The 19745-nt window shown below is 43.0% G+C and overlaps 1 protein-coding gene across 7 annotated transcripts in view; it reads left to right on the top strand.

Annotated features, from left to right (window-relative positions):
- Nucleotides 1-1846: 1846 nt before the first annotated feature.
- The window catches only part of tnca (tenascin Ca), a 42829-nt gene continuing 24930 nt past the window's right edge, over nucleotides 1847-19745 (top strand). For 2 of the 7 annotated variants that reach the window (XM_014137374.2, XM_014137383.2), the window contains exon 1: nucleotides 1849-2174. The gene's annotated coding sequence lies outside the window, so the exon portion shown is untranslated. Of the gene's footprint in view, nucleotides 2175-19745 lie in introns of all 7 variants that reach the window. The other 5 variants (XM_014137401.2, XM_045692015.1, XM_014137354.2 and 2 more) reach the window with 4 other exon arrangements.

Below are 19745 nucleotides of genomic sequence, written 5' to 3'. Positions count from 1 at the left end.
TATGGGGTTTGCGGGGTTGTATTTTACAGCTCAAATCACCGACACAAAACACCACTCATGTTCCCATAAAATCTGCTTATTCCCCATTTCCCGATGCTTCGACACAATGGCAAAAAATGTGTCTGTTTCCTGCCTTTTTCAGCATCTGTTAAACAAATGAAAGTGTATCGCTGTCAGAGACAAAACACATCGGTCAGGACTAGAGATGATGAGGGGAGAAAATCCCCCATAATTTTGTCCTCTGATAGATTTGGGTTGTTTTATAAGTGGCAGCTACTCACCATATGCTTTTGTCATTATTTGCGACGTGCATAAATGGAATGAGTCATATACAGTTGTCTTGAATGAAAATGCAACTCAATATTCCCAAATACTGACCTGAAATGTTGTCAGGTATCAGCCATCCTGCAGCATTTCTGCATTATTTCAACTTTGAAGTTCATTAACTCTTATCTAGTAAGCTACATGCAACTTTGATGAAGGTCCCTTTTACTTTTACTGTGTAACAGAGCTTGTGTATGGAGAAGATGAGCTGTGTGTGTATTATCAGTGGGAGAATCAGCCTTGTCTGCCGCCTGATGTGTGTGTGTGAATACATGTGCATGCATGTGGGTGTGTCTCCCCCTCTCTCGGTCTCTCTGTCCCTCTGTCTGTCTTTGTGTCTAAGGATGTGTCTGTGTAGGGAGATAAGGAGAGTGAGGGATGGCGGGCAGGCTGGCTATCTCACTCCAAGTCTATTTTGTCTGGGGAACCTGGGTTAAGATGGGCAGCAGATGACTGAAGGGACTTAGTTATCACAGGGCTATAGTCGAGACCTGTGGTCAGTAGCGAATGGGCACCAGTTGCTATGGCGCCATTGAATGCCCTGCTTTGGGGCAGTTGGTGGGTCATGTGTAGGGACTCTCTACGGGAGTCTCAACCTATTGAATGGAAGTCCATCATGCATTCATAGATGTGTTGCTTTGTGTCTTTGATATTCATCAGACACGTGAGAGCTGATTCTTTTAGTCCCTTATGTGTTTGATACCAGGTTGAATTTGGATTAACTTGGCTCATTCAGGAGTTCCACTCTACTGCTTTACTGTGACTGTTCTCCCTATTTTTTTCCATCCTCTGTCTTGCTCACTCTAATTTTCTCTCTCACATACAGTCACTCTCTCCCTCTCTTTCACTCTTTGTCATGAGTTGCCAGCAGTCGTGTAAAGTACTTAAGTAAAAATACTTTAAAGTACTACTTAAGTAGTTTTTTGGGTATCTGTACTTATCTATTTATATTTTTGACTACTTTTACTTTTACTCCACTACATTCCTAAATAAAATAATGTAATTTTTACTCCATACATTTTCCCTGATGCCCAAGGGTACTCCTTATATTATGAATGCTTAGCAGGACACGAAACTGGTCCAATTCACACACCTATCAAGAGAAAATCCCTGGTCATCCCTTCCGCATCTCATCTGGCAGACTCACTAAACACAAATTCTTTGTTTGTAAATTATGTCTGAGTGTTGGAGTGTACTTTTGATACTAAACTATATTTTAGCAATTACATTTACTTTTGATACTTAAGTATATTTAAAACCAAATACTTTTATACTTTTACTTAAGTAGTATTTTACTGGGTGACTTTCACTTTTACTTGAGTCATTGTCTATTAACATAACTTAACTTTTACACAAGTATGAATATTGGGTACTTTTTCCACCACCGGTTGCCAGTAAGAACAACAACATACCACTTCAATGCAGCAGCCCAGCTAACTCCAACAGTAAGAAAGAGGGCGGGAGGGACAGAGAAATGAGAGGAGGGAGGGAAAGTGACAGCTATTTAAGGGCTGTAGTTGTGGAATGGGGGTCTGACCAGAATGCTTCTCTCTCAGTTTAAAAGGCCTTTTATCCTCCTCTCTCTTTCTTTCCCACTCTCTCTCTAGCTCGGATCGTCTGTAGGGTCTAGGTGAGGAGAGCAGGCGCCTGACCTATCAGTGGCAGAGGGGCTTTTCGGAACAGAAGTGCCATCAGGTTGGAACACAAGGAGACAGGTTCCGGAACAGTCTTCAAAGTGGACATCCTTTCATTCCCCTTTATTGAATGTGCTGGGTTCCAACGAGGCAATTTGTGTGAGCTGGTGCTGAAGGCTCTGGTGGCGTAGCTCTAAACGGTCTGGTCTGCTAAAGGTAAGAATGAGAGATTCATTTCTTTTTTACCTGGATGAAACTGATCTTGGATCTTTGAATGAGTTGTTGCTGTTATTTAGATAATTGATTACTGTGTCCATATTTAGAAATTGTAAATGTTGAGATTTTTTCAGTCTTCTTGACAGTCAATTGAGATTATTGATGACGTGATCAAACACTTACATTTATTGTGTTTAGTTGTTCCTGATCATTTTGGAGATTAGATTTTATTTTTTTGTAAACTTTTTTGGTTATTAAGGTCAAACCCTTCAAAGCATACTCAATTCAATTGTCTAATTCAATTTGACATCCAGGTAATTGAATAAAGTGTTTATGAAATATGAATAAGAGAATGTGGAATAATGAGTTTATCATACCAAATGAATTAATGAGTTCTTTGAAGCCAATGTACATTTGAAATAAATGGGCAAGAAGCAGGATGAACTCAATAAGAAAACAAAACTGTCATAATACTTATCCAACAACTGTTGCTTCATTGTTCTCCCTCTGCCAGGCTTCGTTCTTTATTTAGCGACAGATGGCTCTCATTGCTCAGCTTTGCTGAGTCGTTAAAGGGAACCAATTATGGTTTATAGGGAACGATATTAACATACTTCATGCATGCTGAAACTTTTGGGTTTACCAGTTTGACCCAAGGCTGGGTCTGTGTGATAGAGATGGAGGATTGGGAGACAGACAGAGCAAGGAGAGCATTAGCTGGGTTGAATGACTGATGAGTGATAGAACATGTGGAGGAGCCATCCACCTCTTTGGTCACCTGGGGCTAAAGGGCTTAGAGCCAATGTATGATGTAAGAATGGCATAGAGCCAAAAATATTTTTCCAATTTTGCCAGACTGTAGATCTGTGAACTGACTGGACAGTGTGCTTTAGAAAAGAGGAAAGTGTGTGTGTGTGTGTATGTGTGTGTGTGTGTGTCTGTGTATATGCGTATTCTTATGTCTGTGAAAGGTGCAGTGGTGTGTGTGTGCATGTCTGTGTGTGAGACATGCAGAAATGTGTGTGTGTGGGTTATTCAGGAAGTGTCCCCCCCAGGTTTCTGGAAGTCTTTTGCAGTCTGATGAATAATCGTTTGTCCGTGGGCGACACAATTATGGTCTTGTTTTATATGAGTTTTCTATTAAGGAGATTACACAGCAGGAGCAGCAGACGTTGATGCAGCCTTTTCCAGTGTGAGTCATGAGATAAAACAGGCACACTGCATGTCCATTTATTACAAAATCCATTTGCTCCGCTTAATTGAAATCTCACTGCATGCTGTGTGAGTGGTTGATTTTCATAAGGTTTGCACTCTGTGGTCCTGATGGACAGTGCTTTAAGCCTGTGTGTAACTTACACAGTAGCCTCGTGGAGAACCTTCTCTAAACGGGAAGCCTGGGGTAGTCCATGGCACAAAGTCAGCTATAAAAGTGTTGGGAACCCGGTGTAAATCAGTGATGCCTCACAACACGTCAAACCAATCAAATGCTTGCTTGCGCAGAGGTGCTCACCGGATTAGGGTCGTAGGTGCAACAGTGCGTGAGGATGATCGTGAAATCGACCATGCAGCTACAGGTGAACTTTTGTTTGTTTGTTTATTAACCCAGTATTAATTATTACACTCTTCATAGACATATCATATAGGTCGAAAACACTGTTGCACACGTCCTACACGCTCACATTTGTAATATTTTCAGTTGATCATAGTGACAATTGTAGCCTAAATCATTTACATATACACTCTTAGAAAAAAACGGTGCTATCTACAACCTAAAAGGGTTCTTCGGCTGTCCCCATAGGGGAACTCTTTAAAGAACCCTTTTTTGTTCCAGGTAGTACCCTTTTTGTTCCATGTAGAACCCTTTTCACATAGGGTTCTACATGGAACCCAAAAGGGTTCTCCTCCTATGACAGTTGAAGAACCCTTTTGGAACCCTTTTTTCTAAGAGTGTAGTTAGTTATTTTCCTTGACAATGAAGTAACTGATAAAGACCCTTTTATGTGGCACATACAGCACACAAAGTTTATCCACAAAGTTTATCATTGCAAATATGTAGCATAATGCATGATGTCAGTCTCAGATATTAAAATCGTATTTTGCTTTTATTTAAGGTCAATGTTACAACTACTTCTGGTACAAAGTCACAGATACTTAGCGGTCCTTTGGAAAGAACTGGTATATGTTAGCCCAGAGCAATACCAAAGTATTAGATGCAAGAACCTCGAACACCATGTGCGCCTCACAAAAGACCTCATCCAACATCAACATCAAGTCCGGTTTGACATTACACAGAAAGTCAGCAGGACCATTGGAGAGCGGACGGACCTCATGCAGCCATTTGATAAAGACTGTGATCTGAAGACAGAGTCTGGAAAGCACTCAATTTCAAGTAGATCTGAAGACATCAACCATAGTAAGTGTGCATCTTGATCAGAAGGTGTTTGCTTTGACACCTGGCAGGTTCTACCCAAACTTACAGAACTTAAAATAAACCTGTTGCACAAATTGGACTATGAGGAACTAGTGTTGTGGATCAGGAACCACAAACTGAATACCGTGAGAAGAACAAACTGTCTGCTCTTTTGTAGTGGAGATTTTAGCATGTAAATTTTGGTGGGGCAAACTCCCCAACATTTTCTTAGATGCATGCCAGCAAAGCAACTACACAACACTAAACAATACATTAACAGTGACAAACGGTTCCAACAAACTATTAGGGCCTACATAAAGCTGTCCCAACAGCACAGTCCCAACAGCAGTCCCAACACCTTACCACTGCTACACCTGGCTATCATTGGAGCCTTGTCTGGCAGCAAAACAGTTCATTCAGCCTCATTTACTGCCTTTAAAAAAAACATACCTGATATTTGTACAAACTATGGCATAAGGGGACGACGAGCGGCCCATGTTAGTCGCCGTACATTTCAAAAGTGCTAAACAAATAGATATATTGACTACGTCCGTCGGATTGCCTCTTATCCACTTGTCGTCCCCTTATGCCATAGTTTGTACATCTCAATTGTCAGTAGAAACCACATTTGTTTAAACAAGTCAGCCATATCAGCTATGTTTTTTTAAAAGGCAGTAAATAAGGCTGAATGAACTGTTTCGCTGCCAGACAAGGCTCCGCTGATAGCCAGGTGTAGCAGTGATAAGATGTTGGGATGCTGTTGGGACAGCTTTATGTAGGCCCTAACAGTTTGTAGGCACCGTTTGTCACCGCGATAGTGCAATTAATGTATTGTTTAGTGTTGTGTTGTGTAGCGGCATTGCTGGCATGCATCCCACTTTTTTTTTTGGCCCCACCAAGATTTACATGCTAAAATTGCCACTGCTTGGTTGTAATTGTTGTCCTGCACGCCTCTCCAAAGGACTTATATTGCTCTCACATACACCCTTGCAGTTGGATGAGATAACACAATTGTGACAGCCGTCATGTTTGGGCGACATTGGTTTTGTGACCTTATCGTCAAGGAGCTGTAACAGTTTCACCTGCCTGCAGCTGGTACTGTTTGACACATACTGTCTCGTCTTATCTGAAACTGCAACAAGCTGTCTTCCATGGTATAGGATAAGTGAATGTTAGCTTGTGCCGTCCCTACCCGCTTTTCCATATGGCTGTATGTAGGACTCAAAGTCTTGAGGTGGTCCATAGTTGACTACATGATGGACACCCTTAAAGTCTATCCCCATTCCCAGTGCTGAAGTAGCCATCACAACTCTGAGATTAGATTACTCATCTTTCAAGGCTGCGATAATATGCAATTTTATGTGTTCGGGTGTCTCTGAGGGGTACATGTCCAAAAGCCTGTTTCCCAGTGTGTCCTCTGCTCCTGCTGAATGCACAGATTTCTCCCCAAGGAACTGGTGAAAAACATTGTACAGCAAAGTACAGTCTTAAATTCTCTTACAGAATATGACAGTCCTTGGGGTCCAACTCTGTGAGTAACCATGAAAACGTCTCTACAGGGTCAGAAGACACCTTCTTCACTGCCAGTCGGATGTTGTCCCTGTCAGGACTTTTCACCACCGCAACACATTGCTGCATGCCCAGGTGCTTCATTATGATTTCAATACAGAAACTGGAACTGGTAGGAGTGACCGCAGCTCGCCAACCGTTCCACACCACTTCCGAAAAGCAGCCTCCTTCCCCTGTGCCTTCCCCTTTTATAGGAAATGGGAGTAAAACAAGAAAATATGCATTAGTTGTCATAATACAGGACTAAATAATACTTGTTCAATGACAAAATTGTCATGTTAAAGCTAAAGTGTGGCCTTTGTGTTAATTTAAAGGAGTGACATTTTAAGAAAAGGTCCAACTGTCACGTCTACTCCCGCTCCTCCCCTCCGGCGTTCAACGTCGCCAGTTTACTAACCACTGGTCCTGGCATTCATCATTACGTGCACCTGGCATTCATCATCATCCGCACCTGCACTTCATCATTAGGCCCACCTGGACTCCATCACTCCATCACTGATTACCTCCCATATTTATGTCACCTCCTTAGTTCCATTCCCCAGGCATTATGTCACGTGGAGCGGAACAGGTGAACCCAAGAGCAGACTCAGATGAGGAGACTGGGATGAGGTAGCCAAGGTATTTATTGAAACATGGGGGGAAGATTGAGTGCAGGCCAGGGGAAGCTCGGGTGGGTTGCTGGAAACCAGGTGCGGAGGCTGAGGCTGGAGCAAGAGGTGTGGGGACAGGGTAAGCAGGTCCGGAGGGGAATCCAAGGGAGCGTAGAGTGGGGAATCCAGGACAGAGTAGCAGGACTGACAAGAAGTCGGACTGGAGATAGGGACAGAGTCAGAGACCAGGGTCAGAGCTGGCAGAACTGTAGCGGAGAGGAAAACAGCGTCAGGCAAGGGAAAACAGCCAAACCAGGAACAAACGGCTAGAAACATGGACTGACTGGGCAGCGATTACAATCTGGCAGTGTGAAAGTGGCAGGACTGAGTATTTGTAGAGGTCTTGATTATGGAACAGGTTGCAGCTGGTGGGGATCTGCTCTGACTCCAGCTCACCTGTCTCCACCCACCCACACACACACACACACACGGAGAGGGAGAGAGTTATGGGGGACATGCCATGTGTTTTTATTGCCAATGTTGCAAACTAGCTAGCGTAAAGAACAACTTTCTACAAAATGTGTCCTACCTGGTCGGAAAACAGTGTCAAGCATAAAATGTACCACCCCCTTCATCGAGTGTGTGGGGGGAGGGTTCTTGAAATGTAACATCCAATTAAAATATTGCTGCTGGGAGCCAGCAGACCATTCAAACCTCTTATCCAATACACAATTCTCCAGACCTCCAAGGGAGGCGTGAAAACGACGTGATTTTGGAGGTATCGGAACGCGAGACAACTTACACAGTAACTGTTGTCGGCAGTATTCTAAACTAATCTTACTATAAGTAAAATAAAGTTAGGTACTTCGTGCATTTAAATCATCATTGCTGTCAACCTTTAACACAAAAACCCAAATACCATGTAACATGACCAAGCATTGAGAAAAACGGTTATCTGTGGAGTCACACTTCCCCCAAAACTCAAAGATCAGAAAGAAGAGGTCACCTCATACACGTAGAGCATTTGAATGGGACATCTGTTAGTTACTACTTGGCCCCAGTCAGGGTCATGAGGTGGAGGGGGCAGATGCTTTATGGGTCCTCTGCTATGGGGCTGCTTAACAGACAGGCCTCTGTTGGTGTGGGGGATGTGTGGCTGGACAGGCCTCTGTCATGGGCGTGCAAGTGTGCAGGGGGGAGGGGGAGACTGGTGGTATAGTGGCCCCCTTGAGGCCTTTGCCTCAGGGCCTGTCCTTCTTTTGGAGGTATTTCACTCTCATTTTGACCTCCACTCAGTAGAGAGTGTGACGCCTCAAACATGCAGTTTCTCTCTAGTTATCTTTACTGATCAGATAGAAATGTAAACCCATTTTGAATTAATCTGACCCTTCTCTACTCTTTATCTGCTGTAGCTTTACCAGAGAACTAACCCAGGACCTTTGATCCACATCCTATTGAATAAAATAATGACATCACTGTATGGAAAAACATGACTGCAATACTCGTGGATTGATCGACTGATGATGGACTTCTTGATTTTATTTGATCATCTTAGAATACACGTGGCCATGTATGGGGCACGGGTTATTGCCTACATATGCAGGATCTGTGTCAAGGAGCGCATACAGACTTTGATATCAGGGCCTGGCACTATAAATCTGCTGGGGCGTCTAGACGGGGTGTGTAACAAGTTGCGTGTGGGACTTGGGGTGCAGATGGCTCCATACGGCCTGTGAAAATGTTCAGCTTTTTTATTCACTGCTCTCACTTTCTTGGGGATCTGCCAATGAAGCAGTAGTAAATCTGCTGCGATATCCTGCCAAGCTTAAAAACCCACACGCTACTTAAACAAAACATATGAGGCAATGTGATTATTCAATGACATCCTAATTATTGTCAATTACTGTCGAGCTTCTATATTATTTTGTCACTTGTTTGTAGCATTATCTTGTGGATAATGGTAATTGATACAATTCAGAGGTGGAGTGAAGACTTTCTATTGCATTGTGCAGCAGGCGCTGAGAACGTAATGTGACAATACAGATCAGATCGGAAACATATGACCCTGCAATGCATGCCACATCTCAAACTCAGGGCGAGGCAGAGTTTACTACTACTTATTGGCGTCTCAATTATTTTTTACAACAGCAAAACCAGGCACAACCATTTAGTAATAACTACCTTCATCTGAATGCAGACGGAGGGATGCGGTCTAATGAAAATGAGGTGTTTGTGTATGTGTGTATGGGTTATGGTTCACATGAGGGAGAGATCTGTGTGTGTGCATGCAACTGCATGATAACATGTGTCTGTGTATGTGTGTGTGTGTGAATTTGTGTATGTATGTGTTTGTGTGAACCAACAAGTCACCTCAGGACCTCAGGTATTGCACTCACTACACTCTCACCCACTAAGTGGAAAGGTTCCCCAGCTGTTCCAGCAGCTGGGTCAATCAGCCCTTCCTGTTCCCATTAACGGAAAATAAAAAATCCCAAGAAAAAAACGAAATGAGCAAACAAGCAGATGTGCATGATCGACGGCTGTGTCTGGAACAGACCGAGAAGTTCTGACATGCTGTTAACGCCTCCGAGACAAGAGTTTCGAGACTGTTTTCCATAAGAGGTACACCTTGCCGTGCTTCACTCCAACCGTTCCCATGGATATGGTGTTATGAATTACAGAGCGAGAACTGACGACTCCATAGACACCAAATCCTACTCACTGTGACTGTGTGTAGGTGGTAGTGATGAGTGATAGTGGTGAAGAGAACTTTGCTCTCTCAGCTTCCAATGGAATCAATGAATTGTTGAGTTAGAGATACAAAAGACTAACCATGGTTACAGTGCCTACAGGACTATGTCTTTATTTGTAAAGGGATTGTGCTGCAAGACTACACATTTGGTTTAATTTGCTCAACAAAATATTATTTACAGTCTGAGACAAAGAAACTCAACAGCATGTTAATGAATAAAAAAAAAATATATTGCAGTTTTCGGTAGAATTATATATTTAATTAATAATATCCCCCGAGAGTCTAAGCCATGTCTATGCCGAGGAGGGGCACACACACACACACACACACACACACACACACACACACACACACACACACACACATTAGCCCAATACAAACGCATTGAATAACAGATTAACTACATTCTAAAGTGTATTTCCTATATCTGAGGGATATACGAAAGATCACGAAACATTTTTATTATTATATATATTTTTTACATGTATTCAACCCTTTATTTTGGCACTAAACAGTCTCCATATATACTTTCATTCATTTTTTCAACTGGTACTGATGACCTTCAGAGGAGTCTTATGAGAGCAAAACAACTGGCATGTATGTGTTCATGAGTCTCACCTTTCCTCAGAGGGGTCATATTAGTGTGTAGCCCAAACTGTTCAGACTTCAGACGAATTCCAAGACGCTTGTGGGGGTCGTAGGGCAAAAAAGGAGTGTCATCTTTCCATAGAGGGGTCATAATAGTTTGTAGGCTGCAGACGATTTTGTAAGAAGTCTGATTTTTGGTACGTCTCATGGTCTGACAAACACTGCTCTAGCTATGTCACCTTTCACTGTGAAAGTGTTACATACTGTAGGTGGATGCTGTGGATTGAGACACATGCAATGCAAAACAACAGAAATATCTAGCTTAAACTGACAGATTTTCATGGGTATTTTTAAATTATACTAATTACATTTCCGCGTGGGTGCGGGAATCGACCTTGGGGGGTTTTAACAGTTTTCATTTCTCTCTCCACCTGTGTCACCCCACGGTCCCGTGTGGCTCAGTTGGTAGCGCATGGTGTTTGCAATGCCAGAGTTGTGGGTTCGATTCCCATTGGGGACCAGTACGGAAAAAGAAAAAAAAATGTATGAAACGTATGCATTCACTACTGTAAGTTGCTCTAGATAAGAGCGTCTGCTAAATGACTAAAAATGTAAATATGGGACTGACCATAATGCTCTGAATCGAGCAGCCAGGCTGGTAATTTCTCAGGAAGGTGATACATCTGTGATATAAGTAACCCTGGACCTGCAGGAAAGCTTGTCTTAAGCTTCAGGGGGAATTTAGCTAATTGCTAAAGTGTCTGAGCATAAAGGCTGCCAGTCTGGACATACAGTATGACTTGTGCATTAATGCCTTGGTCTTGGACTAGGCAAAACAGATGTCCCGGATCTAGGGCCAACATTCCTCATCCCTGTTTTCCATGTGGGAAAGTTCACAGTTCCACGCCAGGATGGGGGAAGAGTTATAAGGCTCCAGTAATTCTGTTTTAAAGAAAACACTGATATTTATTTATTTTTTCTTTCTAACAAACGTCTCCCTAAGTCCCATGGTGAAGGGGATGTCCTTGACCAACCCCATTCTGAATCTGAATTATGTGTCCCTGAAATCGCAGGGTGTCCAAAATATATAACTCAAACTAATCATTATAGTTTATTCTGGGTTTTTTAGTAGCTGTGAATATCATCAATATTTCTGACCATCTCTTGCAGTTAACTTCAAACCTTCCACTGAGATTATTTCCTAGCAGATAGAAATGTAATCTGTTACATCTTTATCTCTACAGACACTTCCAACCCAAAACACACGCACGCATGCACACACACACGCACGCACACACACACACACACACACACACACACACACACACACACACACACACACACACACACACACACACACACACACACACACACACACACACACACACACACACACACACACACACACACACACACACACATATCCCTATCAAAACTTTACTGCTTTTTTAACTCATCCTCCCATAATCTACAAGAGATTAGGACTAAAGATAGGGAAAACCTCCCCGCTGCTCTCAATTTCATACACAAACACAGCAAAACCATACACTTCTGATACAACTCATGAATGAATGAAATCCCATAATTTGGACTTCCCCGTTTCATCATTACACAGCAAATTTGCGGATGTTAGTATCTCGGTGTTGAGGTAAAATGTGTTGTGTTATATCTGAGTGTTGATTCTAGTGGGGTTAACATCAGTGGGATTGAAATTGACGCCACCTGCGGTGAATAAATGAAGTGTTATTTGAATCACAGTGGAATCAACACCAGATGGTGTTGTTGTTACTCAACTGAATTGAGTTAATTACCAGTAACTCTGAGTTAAAATGATATGGGAGGGGTATCATTGCCATATTTCCCAGCATGTTTTGTTGCAGGTTGCTTTTTAGATGAGTTTGTTAAATATATATATGTTTCTGCATGCACATTGATTGATTCATTTTTCTTATACTACACAAAGATATATAACAAATGTTTCTAAACTAATCTAATCTGTAAGTGGTCGGACTTATTTCACCTGTTATTGAGATGGTTGTTCCCGTTTAGACGTTTAGGTAGTCTCGTTTATCAATCTCCCCTACCTTGACAGTCATTCTATCTGCAGATTGCGGGTGAGTAAAAGATCCAATTGTTGGATATCCTAACTCTGCCTCGATTCCAATAGGAATGATATAAATCAGATTTTATTTGTCACATGCTCCAAATGCAAAGGCGGTAGATTTAATCATGAAATGTGTGTGTTTGTGTATGTGTTTTCGACATGCGCGTGTGTGTGTGTGCGTATGTAGTGTAAGTGGACGTGTGTGTGTTTTGTGCGAGAGTGTCAGTGTAATGTGTGTGGGTGTGTGTGTATGTATAGTGTGTACTGTATAGTCACGTGAGTATGCATAGAGTCAGTACAAGACAGGGTCAGTGCAGATGCTCTGTGTAACCATTAATTAACTATTTCACAACCACTAGCAAACACAGTCATGGGTGGTACAGGTACATCTAAAATTCACTCGAAAGGCACCCTCGGAAATAAATATGCAAATAAGGCTTTACACCCTACAGCGCTAAAACAACACTGTAACACCACAGGTGTTGTTTCCCTAACACTGAGAAAGTGTTACAGCAGCAGCTCTAATAAAGTATTAATTTAAGTCTGAATTTTCAACACCCATGGTGTTAGGGACCCTACACTCTTGGGGTGTTAGTTTATCAACACTTTGAAAAGTGTTAGTTTAATGCAAGGTGGGTGACATACACACTAAGGTGGTGTAAAAAAATATAAACATCTCAAATTTGCTGTATACTACCCCTTCCACCAATATTACCCTCACCAGGGAAGGGGTCAGCCAACACAAACTTCTAACCCTTTCAAGAAAAGCAAGCAATTTTGGTTACATCCCATCAAACATTTAATCTAAAATCTGTCAGTTGCTAAACTGGAATTTCTGGGTATTGCTAACTAAGAAAAGTTTGTACATGTGGTCCACTCATCATCCACAGAGGCCGTAAATCAAGAGTCTTAGATCCAACAATACTGGTGTAGGATCTTAATTTGAGCCAGTTTGCTAAAACAGGAAATGTGAATTATGTAGATTATAATTAAGACATTTTTATAGGAGTTGATCCATTTTTCGCAAGGGAAAATCTAACATTTCTAAGTGGAAATTAAACTTTTTTAAACCTCAAATACACTACAAGTTTCTATAGTGTATCCTTGCTTCCAGGGAATAATGGGGTCCTTGTAATCAGCCTATAACAGATTAACTGCATGTTTGAGTTAGAAACTGACAAATACAGACTCCATATTGATGCAGAGTGTCACGTGGAATGGAACAGGTAAACCCAAGAGCAGACTCAGATGAGGAGACTGGGATGAGGTAACCAAGGTATTTATTGAGCGTAGAGTGGGGAATCCAGGACAGAGTAGCAGTACCGACGAGAAATCTAACTGGAGACAGGGACCAGAGTCAGAGCTGGCAGAACTGTAGCGGAGAGGAAAACAGCGTCAGGCAAGGGAAAACAGCCACAACAGGAACAAATGGCTAGAAACATGGACTGACTGGGCAGCGATTACAATCTGGCAGTGTGGATGTGGCAGGACTGAGTATTTGTAGAGGTCTTGATTATGGAACAGGTTGCAGCTGGTGGGGATCTGCTCTGACTCCAGCACACCTGTCTCCGCCCACACAATCTCACACACACACAGAGAGAGAGGGAGAGAGCACTGGGGTTGTGGCGGCAGGTCAAGGAGACACTGGATGAGCACTAGAGGGCGTGGCAGGAGCAGATGTGACACAGAGGTCGTTGGTTTCACAATCTCTGGTGAAGCATTTACCTACAAATGTGGTAAATAGCACTTGTAACTTATGGGGTCAATTTGTGATGTGTGTATACTAAACACTATGCTAAAACAGTATACAGGGCATCCACTATAACATCACCCAAACAATGAGTCCTCCAATTACTGGGTGGGGAGAAATGGCTAACTCATGACATTGTAAGACAGTGGAAGGAAGGAATTTGAGAGGCAGATAGGGTGGGAATGGAAAAGGAGCGCTGGAATTGCCATCACAGGTGTACTACCGACTGAGCCATGGGCCTGCTATAACATTATTTCCACTGGAACCAGAGAGTAGCAAAATAGATGTTCTGGAATGGTCTTTCTGCAAAGAGCTGACAGAGTCTATAGTGAGCTGACATGGGTTGGCTCATCTCTACAGGTCTGGCGTGCCACCTTTCCACTCTGCGTGAACCCTTGTTCCCTTGCCGTTTGAGCTGTCAACTTTGCAGAGTCTACTGTGATACATATCACTGATGGGATATGCAGAAAATGTATATGTTTTCCTTTCAATTATTTTAAAACCTGTTTGAAACCATATCATGACCAAGACTGGGCCTCGATAAGGTATTATTTATGCATACATTTAAGCAATGAGATATATTAGATACACAAAACTTCTTAGTTTCATTCTGAGGGTTCTCTTTCTTTCCCCCCCCCTTTTTTTCTCTTTGTGCTTGTAGATCCATTTTTTGATAAGCTCTGTTTACATATGAATCTTAATGTTAATATACACTGCTCCAAAAAATAAAGGGAACACTTAAACAACACAATGTAACTCCAAGTCAATCACACTTCTGTGAAATCAAACTGTCCACTTAGGAAGCAACACTGATTGACAATACATTTCACATGCTGTTGTGCAAATGGAATAGACAACAGGTGGAAATTATAGGCAATTAGCAAGACACCCCCAATAAAGGAGTGGTTCTGCAGGTGGGGACCACAGACCACTTCTCAGTTCCAATGCTTCCTGGCTGATGTTTTGGTCACTTTTGAATGCTGGCGGTGTTTTCACTCTAGTGGTAGCATGAGACGGAGTCTACAACCCACACAAGTGGCTCAGGTAGTGCCGCTCATCCAGGATGGCACATCAATGCGAGCTGTGGCAAGAAGGTTTGCTGTGTCTGTCAGCGTAGTGTCCAGAGCATGGAGGCGCTACCAGGAGACAGGCCAGTACATCAGGAGACGTGGAGGAGGCCATAGGAGGGCAACAACCCAGCAGCAGGACCGCTACCTCCGCCTTTGTGCAAGGAGGAGCAGGAGAAGCACTGCCAGAGCCCTGCAAAATGACCTCCAGCAGGCCACAAATGTGCATGTGTCTGCTCAAACGGTCAGAAACAGACTCCATGAGGGTGGTATGAGGGCCCGACGTCCACAGGTGGGGGTTGTGCTTACAGCCCAACACCGTGCAGGACGTTTGGCATTTGCCAGAGAACACCAAGATTGGCAAATTCGCCACTGGCGCCCTATGCTCTTCACAGATGAAAGCAGGTTCACACTGAACACGTGACAGACGTGACAGAGTCCGGAGACGCCGTGGAGAACGTTCTGCTGCCTGCAACATCCTCCAGCATGACCGGTTTGGCGGTGGGTCAGTCATGGTGTGGGGTGACATTTCTTTGGGGGGCCGCACAGCCCTCCATGTGCTCGCCAGAGGTAGCCTGACTGCCATTAGGTACCAAGATGAGATCCTCAGACCCCTTGTGAGACCATATGCTCGTGCGGTTGGCCCTGGGTTCCTCCTAATGCAAGACAATGCTAGACCTCATGTGGCTGGAGTGTGTCAGCAGTTCCTGCAAGAGGAAGGCATTGATGCTATGGACTGGCCCACCCGTTCCCCAGACCTGAATCCAATTAAGCACATCTGGGACATCATGTCTCGCTCCATCCACCAACGCCATGTTGCACCACAGACTGTCCAGGAGTTGGCGGATGCTTTAGTCCAGGTCTGGGAGGAGATCCCTCAGGAGACCATCCGCCACCTCATCAGGAGCATGCCCAGGCGTTGTGGGGAGGTCATACAGGCACGTGGAGGCCACACACACTACTGAGCCTCATTTTGACTTGTTTTAAGGACATTAAATCAAAGTTGGATCAGCCTGTAGTGTGGTTTTCCACTTTCATTTTGAGTGTGACTCCAAATCCAGACCTCCATGGGTTGATAAATTGGATTTCCATTGATTATTTTTGTGTGATTTTGTTGTCAGCACATTCAACTACGTAAAGAAAAAAGTATTTAATAAGATTATTTCTTTCATTCAGATCTAGGATGTGTTGTTTAAGTGTTCCCTTTATTTTTTTGAGCAGTATATTATAACATTAATGAAAATGACATATATATGGATGTTGCCCAAAAAATTATTGGTAAATGTTGAATTAATATGGAAATGACTAAAAGTAACTCCACTACATGTAACTGTTATTCCACTACATGTAACTGTTATTCTACATGTAACTGTTATCAATAATATTGATTGATCAGTCAGGCTTCTTTTGCCTCATCTGGGGGCTTGTTATATTACATACAACATTAAACTGTCTTAGATCAGGCATGTCATGAAAGCATGTGGGCTGTGACATAACCTGTAGTCAAGTAGTGTTTATTATGTTCAAGTGGAAATCAGTGGGGGAGAGTAACTCTCTGTGTCAACTGCTGAATTTGCAGTCTATTGTGAACTAGGAAATAGGGCTGGGCATGATCAACCCTACCAGACCTGTGGTTTGGCACACCTTCAGTGGATCAACCAGGATCTTGCTACAGTAGTGTCTCCCCTCACACCCACACCCAACCTTTGGAAACCCTAAACTCAGTCATCCCTCACTGTTTTCCCACGCTGAGGGAGAAGAACAGTTTGACGTTTCTTCCAATCCGTCTTCCACAAATTACAGGACTACAGTGTCTAGCATATGAAGTCATCAGAGTGATATGCAGTGGCCGGTGGGAATATCGACTATTGGCTGAATCCTAACATAAGATATGTACAAGTAACTCAAACTGTTGCTCCAAATGCACCACTCATATCCATCATGACAGCTGGTGCATAAACCAGCAACAAAGGATCAGAGGATCTCCACTTCTTGCAGTCTTTGGCAATCTTCCTAAGGCATTATTAATGCAAGTTCAGTTTACATATTCATTTCTCAAGGTAGGATCTGGCCCTATGTGTGTGGGTATGCATTCTCAGTTTAATGCATGAAACAGCTGGTAAGACCAACATGTACATTGTGGAGTTAAATAAATCCTCCTCTTTCTATTCTGGTTAGAGGCCAGTTTGCGCTGTTCTGTGAAGGGAGTAGTACACAGCATTGTATGAGATCTTCAGTTTCTTGGCATTTTCTCGCAAGGAATGGCCTTCATTTCTCTGAACAAGAATAGACTGACGAGTTTCAGAAGAAAGTTCTTTATTTCTGGCCAATTTGAGCCTGTAATCGAACCCACAAATGCTAAAGCTCCAGATACTCAATCAGTCTATAGAAGGCCAGTTTTATTGCTTTTTTAATCAGAACAACAGTTTCCAGCTGTGCTAACATAATTGCAAAATGGTCAATGATCAATTAGCCTTTTAAAATGATAAACTTGGATTAGCTAACATAACGTGCCATTGGAACACAGGAGTGATGGTTGCTGATAATGGGCCTCTGTACGCTTATGTAGATATTCCATAACAAATCAGCCATTTCCAGCTACAATAGTCATTTACAACATTAACAATGTCTACACTGTATTTCTGATCAATTTGGACATTTCTAGGTGACCCCAAACTTTTGAACGGTAGTGTACAGTCGTGGCCAAAAGTTTTGAGAATGACACAAATATACATTTTCAAAGTTTGCTGCTTCAGTGTCTTTAGACATTTTTGTCAGATGTTACTATGGAATATTGAAGTATAATTACAAACATTTCATAAGTGTCAAAGGCTTTTATTGTCAATTACATGAAGTTGATGCAAAGAGTCAATATTTGCATTGTTGACGCGTATTTTTCAAGACGTCTGCAATCCGCCTTGGCATGCTGTCAATTAAATTCTGGGCCACATCCTGACTGATGGCAGCCCATTCTTGCATAATCAATGCTTGGAGAACGTCCACAGAAGGTGGCGCCCCTCCCCGGTCGGGCAGGGCTCGGCGGTCGTCGTCGCCGGCCTACTAGCTGCCACCGATCTGTGTTTCAGTGTCTGTTAGTCATGTCTGTGTTTAGTTAGGATTCGTGCAGGATTGTTCTATGTTACGTGTGGTGGGGTTGTATTGATTTAACGTAGTTGCTTTTACTACGTATTCGTTTAGGCTTTAGGCTTTCCGGGCTGCGCCCCGTCTGACTTTTAGAGTGGAGCTGCCACTCGTCATTTGACTTTTGTGCACCCTGCCTTATATGTGGATTTTGCCCCTTGGCAGTATTAAATACGTTTTGCTCAAACGGAACTCAGTCTCCTGCGCCTGACTCATCCTCCAGTGATTTTTCTGCCCGTGACACCACCCGCCTCTTGAGGATTGACCACAAGTTCTCGATGGGATTAAGGTCTGGGGAGTTTCATGGCCATGGACCCAAAATATCGATGTTTTGTTCCCCGAGCCACTTAGTTATCACTTTGCCTTATGGCAAGGTGCTCCATCATGCTGGAAAAGGCATTGTTTGTCACCAAACGGTTCCTGGAGGGTTGGGAGAAGTTGCTCTCAGAGGATGTGTTGGTACCATTCTTTATTCATGGCTGTGTTCTTAGGCAAAATTGTGAGTGAGCACACTCCCTTGGCTGAGAAGCAACCCCACACATGAATGGTCTCAGGATACTTTACTGTTGGCATGACACAGGACTGATGGTAACGCTCACCTTGTCTTCTCCGGACAAGCTTTTTTCCGGATGTCCCTGAAAGGGGATTCATCAGAGAAAATGACTTATCCCCAGTCCTCAGTAGTCCAGTCCCTGTACCTTTTGCAGAATATCAGTCTGTCCCTGATGTTTTTCCTGGATTGAAGTGGCTTCTTTGCTGCCATCCTCCAAAAGTCTTCGCCTCACTGTGGGTGCAGATGCACTCACACCTGCCTGCTGCCATTCTTGAGCAAGCTCTGTACTGGTGGTGCCCCGATCCCGCAGCTGAATCAACTTTAGGAGATGGTCCTGGCACTTGCTGGCCTTTCTTGAGCACCCTGAAGCCTTCTTCACAACAATTGAACCGCTCTCCTTGAAGTTCTTGATGATCCGATAAATGGTTGATTTAGGTGCAATCTTACTGGCAGCAATATCCTTGCCTGTGAAGCCCTTTTTGTGCAAAGGTAACCATGATTGACAGAGGAAGAACAATGATTCCAAGCACCACCCTCCTTTTGAAGCTTCCAGTCTGTTATTCGAACTCAATCAGCATGACAGAGTGATCTCCCGCCTTTTCCTCGTCAACACTCACACCTGTGTTAACGAGAGAATCACTGACATGATGTCAGCTGGTCCTTTTGTGGCAGGGCTGAAATGCAGTGGAAATGTTTTTGGGGGGATTCAGTTCATTTGCAAGGCAAAAAGGGACTTTGCTATTAATTGCAATTCATCTGATCACTCTTCATAACATTCTGGAGTATATGCAAATTGACATCATACAAACTGAGGCAGCAGACTTTGTGAAAATTCATATTTGTGTCATTCTCAAAACTTTTGGCCACGACTGTATATACAATTGTTGAACCAAGGAAATGGTGTGTCATGGAAATTCTACACATGGGACACTTGAAGTCAATCTTAAGTGAATCATTGTTTATTGTCAGCAAGCTGGAGAGGTCACAGTCAAACTTAGATGCATAAAGTACCGGTCTGAAGTGATCTCCACCAGGGCAGTCCCACTT

Source organism: Salmo salar, chromosome ssa01, assembly GCF_905237065.1.
Source record: "Salmo salar chromosome ssa01, Ssal_v3.1, whole genome shotgun sequence".
NCBI lineage: Eukaryota > Metazoa > Chordata > Actinopteri > Salmoniformes > Salmonidae > Salmo > Salmo salar.
This window is presented reverse-complemented; position numbering and strand designations above follow the sequence as displayed.